Here is a 5,277-nt window from a genome sequence, read left to right on the forward strand (position 1 = left end):
ATGGATGGATAATGGATGGATGATGGATGGATGGACTGATGAATAGATGGATGAATAATGGATGGATGGATGGATGATGGATGGATAATGGATGGATGATGGATGATGAATAATGGATGGATGGACTGATGAATGGATGGATGATGGATGGATGGACTGATGAATAGATGGATGAATAATGGATGGATGGATGGATGGATGGATGATGGATGGATGATGGCTAGCTGTTTTTTGCTACTTTTCCTTTTAACTGTCATTTTATTTTCACTTGTTAAAAAATGAAATTCGTATTCCTCCTTTTTGATTGTCTGTTATTCACTCTTTTATTTAGACAGGTAAATCCCATTGTTGTTGTTGTTGTTGTTGTTGTGTTTGTTGTCCACTCTTGTCATCGCTTTGTTTAAATCAGGTGTCTCTTGTGGAGCAGTCCTGGAGGCGCAGTGAGACTCACCTGTAGAAATAAAGGTTGGATGCAGCTTGGGTCCAACCTTTGTGTGTGGCGCCCTCTGGTGGTCATCCTGTAAATCGCAGCTGAAATGACGAGCAGAGCTGACAGCTGTTGGTTCTCATCATGTCTGAGCTCAGGCTCAGTGTGCTGCTCTGAACATGGTTTTCATGAAGGTCGCAGAATATAATTATGAGTACTTGATGAATAAATAAATAAATAATATCATACATATAATAAGTAACAAGAGAACTTGTTATAGCTGTTCTCTCCAGCAGGGGCACCAGGGGAAAAGCAGAGTTCTACAGAGAAACCTGGAATATCCTGGCACCACTATTTCACAGAATGCTGCAGGAAACTGAGAGAAATAACAGACTTCCAGAAAATATAAACTCAGCCAACATTAGTCTCCTGTTAAAACCAGGCAAAGACCCTGTATTACCTGCCAGTTATCGTCCCATATCAATGTTGATCCTAAAATAATTTGTAAAGCCCTCTCAAGAAGATTGGAAAAGATAACTCATAATACATCCAGACCAAATTGGTTTTATAAAAGGGAGACATTCATCCACAAGTTCACGCAGATTATTTAATTTAATTGATTATTCTTAGGGCAGCACGGTGGCACAACTGGTAGAGCTGCTGCCTCTCAGCGAGCAGGTCCTTGGTTCAAACCCCGGTCCAGGGGCCTTTCTGGGTGGAGTTTGCATGTTCTCTCCGTGCATGCGTGGGTTTTCTCCGGGTACTCCGGTTTCCTCCCACAGACCAAAAACATGCATGTTAGGCTGATTGATAACTCTAAATTGTCCCTAGGTGTGAGTGAGAGAGTGAATGGTTGTTTGTCTCGTTTGTCTCTATGTGTCTCTGTGATGGACTGGAGACCCGTCCAGGGTGTACCCCGCCCCTCGCACAGTGATTGCTGGACATGGGCACCAGCGACCCCCGTGACCCAAAATGGAATAAACGGGTAAAGATAATGGATGGATGGATGGATGATTATTCTTACAGTAAAAACACTGAAACTGCAATATTCTCTCTAGATGCAGAAAAAGCTTTCAATAGAGTTAACTGGAAATTTTTATTTGCAGCCTTGCATAAATTTGGTTTTGGAAATTATTTCATGAACTGGTTAAAAACATTATATGCTTCCCCATCAGCATGCATTAGGACAAATAATCAAATATCTGCTAGCTTTCTTCTGCAAAGTGGCACGAGGCAGGGATGTTCACTCTCCCCCTCTCTGTTTGCTATTTTCATCGAACCGCTAGCCGCAGCAATCAGGCAGACTACAGATATTAAAGGCATAAAATGCAAGAACAGAGAGCACAACATCAGTCTATATGCTGATGATGTGCTGCTCTTCCTCCAGCATTCACAAACCTCACTCTCTCAGGTCTCTCAGGATTGATAAACTCTTTTTCAAGAGTTTCAGATTACTTTATAAACTGGCTAAAATCCACAGTTCTACCAATTAATTGCTATTTCAACAATTCACTTACTACACAACTGCAGTCGGGGAATATTACGTACTTGGGTATCAAAGTCTCTCCTAGACTGGAAGATTTAACAGAACTAAACCACACCCCACTTTTAAAGAAAACTGAGGATGATCTTGCTGGATGGAAATCTCTACCCTTGTCTCTAATGGGAAGAATTGCTTCAATAAAAATGATGGTTTTGCCTAAAATAAACTATCTATTCTCACTGATCCCAAATAAAGCATCATCTGACTGGTTTAGATCCCTGGACTCCTCCATCTCTAAATTTCTCTGGAAAGATAACCCCCACGTATTAAACTAAAAACACTACAGAAGACCAAAGATAAAGGAGGACTAGAGCTACCCAGTTTTTATTATTACTTTCTAGTCAAACAATCAGTTTTAATGTCTCATCACAAAATGCAGTTTGGAGCAACCCTTTCTCAGCTTCTTCCTGAGGTCCACCATAACATTATGACCCCTGACAGGTAAATGAATAGCACCGTCCTCCTGTAACATGGTGTAGTGCTGCGGGGGAAACGTGTGCAACTTGCCACTCTGAGTTTATGTGTGTGTGTGTGTGTGTGTGTGTGCGTGCGCTCATAAACTGCAGCCTGATTCCCTGGTTTGTGTCTAAAATTCAGTTTCAATTCAGTTTATACTGTACGCCTCGTTTATAATTGTCTGTTGTCCATTGTTGTCCTCACTCTTTGTTAAACCAGGTCTCTGTTGTAAATGAGTCCTCGAGGCTCAATGGGATTAACCTGTAGAAATAAAGGTTGAATGAATGTTTGTACTTATTTCTATCTTAACATGTTTTTTGTCTTTCTTCCTATAGAAAGTACACCTGGACCTGTTATTCTGTTTGTCTGTTTCTACTTCCTGTCCTCTCTGTTTCTACTTCCTGTCCTCTGTTTCTACTTCCTGTCCACTGTTTCTACTTCCAGTCCTCTCTGTTTCTACTTCCTGTCCTCTGTTTCTACTTCCTGTCCTCTCTGTTTCTACTTCCTGTCCTCTGTTTCTACTTCCTGTCCTCTGTTTCTACTTCTTGTCCTCTCTGTTTTTAATTCCTGTCCTCTGTTTCTACTTTATGTCCTCTATGTTTCTACTTCCTGTCCTCTCTGTTTCTACTTCCTGTCCTCTGTTTCTACTTCCTGTCCTCTCTGTTTTTACTTCCTGTCCTCTCTCTTTTTACTTCCTGTCCTCTGTTTCTACTTTATGTCCTCTATGTTTCTACTTCCTGTCCTCTCTGTTTCTACTTCCTGTCCTCTGTTTTTACTTTCTGTCTTCTCTGTTTCTAATTCCTGTCCTCTGTTTCTACTTCCTGTCCTCTGTTTCTACTTTCTGTCCTCTCTGTTTCTAATTCCTGTCCTCTCTGTTTTTACTTCCTGTCCTCTGTTTCTACTTTCTGTCCTCTCTGTTTCTACTTCCTGTCCTCTCTGTTTCTACTTCCTGTCCTCTGTTTCTACTTTCTGTCTTCTCTGTTTCTACTTCCTGTCCTCTCTGTTTCTACTTTATGTCCTCTCTGTGTTTAATTTGTTTTCTGTTTCTACTTCCTGTCCTCTCTGTTCCTACTTCCTGTCTTCTCAGACCCAGCCGGTCGAAGTTCGTCCTGAGCCTGGTTCTGCTGAAGGTTTCTTCCTGTTAAAGGGAGTTTTTCCTTCCCACTGTCTCCTTTGAGCTTGTTCAGGATGGGAGACTAGGAGACACAACCATGAACTCTTGTTAATGTTGCTTCCCAAGACACGTGTTCAACCCCCCCCCCCCCCCCCCCCCATAAAGACAGCTGTTACTGTGAAGTGGCAGACAATCTACTTTATTTTAGTCTAGAACAATACTGAATGCACAACCACACGATTTCTATCTTTATGTTGTGTAAGGCTCTTCAGCCAGTCCCCCCCCCCCCCAGGTTCATATGGTTTGACACAACGACACCCCATTCAGCACAATGTGACATGAGACCAACTAACCTGCAGGTTCCTGATATTAACGACCAATTCCATTTCTTACATCTTGGGTTTTTTATTTGATGAATAATTCAAATAAAAACAGGTTAGTTTCTGAGATCCCAGGTGGATTTCAGGAGGATCCCAGGAGGATCCCAGGTGGATTTCAGGAGGATCCCAGGTGGATCTCATTTGGTGAATACACGTGGAGACACAGTGTCCAGTGATCAGGTTGCACACAGTAGATGCATGTTATTTAAACCAGGTCCAGTCCAGGAACGCTCGCCCTGAGGCCTTAAAGATGCTCCACGTGATGTTTTCAGTCACTCTGGGAACCTGCTCATCTTTCACGTGTCAGAAGATCTTATGATGCCACACTTGATGATGATGTGGGTAGTCTGGGTGGCTCTGAGCTCTTCACACAGGGGGCCTGATAAATGATGGGTCTAACAGAACTCCTGGGGATGTTTAGAACCCTGGAGAGCTGATGGTCTCCATCCTCTAACTTGTTCTTTTCAGTTGTCTTAATGTTGACCATGAGTGATTTATAACAGCAATGAGAAGATGAAACATCTACATAATGTAGGTCGGGGCTCAGAAGGACACAGTGCTGAGTGAGTAGAGCTTCTTGGTGATGAAGAAACCAGAATGCCTGTCGCTGATCACTAACATCACAGTAGCTTCTTGAGTGCCTTCACACTGAGCACTCATGTTCTAACAGGCGGTGGAGAGCATCGATGGTGGGGTCATCATTCATCGTGAAGGAAGACTTCACTTTCACAAACTTTACTTATCACTGCTGCTTGATCCTTCCAAACAGGTTCAGGTCAGACCCAGAATGAGTCCAAGCCACTGAAAGCTGACGTCAAAGTATCTTCAGTATTTCCACATTCCTTACATCACGCACGAACTGATCTTTGAAGATCCCACACAGACACACTTTGACTAATCAGATGTTTAAATGTGAAAAAGTGCCTGGAGGTATTTTGATTCTAGAGTAGACAAAATGTTTCAGTGAAGAATTACCCACAGTTTGACGTGTGGACGGTTTTCAGACGAACATGTGGAGAACTGGACCTGGTCCAACCTGAAAACCCAGAGGGTTGTGGTTCAAACAACTCCATCCGTACGCACGTGAACGTACTGGAGTCCATTGTTGCATAAGTCTGTAAAGAGGAACTGAGACCTTCACAAGGTTCATGAACACGGAACATTTCCTTCAGCTGCGACGAGTAAACCTTCATGTGTTTGTGCTTAAAAGCTGAACGGCTCTTTGGAGAAACAAGTCCTGCAGAGATGGACCCCTGAAAGAACCAGCACGCAGGAAGAAACACGGTTGTTCCATTACATTTACAGCAGAAGCTGGGGCCCTTCACTGTGGATGACAGAAGCTGGGGCCCTTCACTGT

The sequence above is a fragment of the Nematolebias whitei genome, chromosome 22 (genome assembly GCF_014905685.2).
Source record: "Nematolebias whitei isolate Nwh7 chromosome 22, NemWhi1, whole genome shotgun sequence".
Classification (NCBI taxonomy): Eukaryota; Metazoa; Chordata; class Actinopteri; order Cyprinodontiformes; family Rivulidae; genus Nematolebias; species Nematolebias whitei.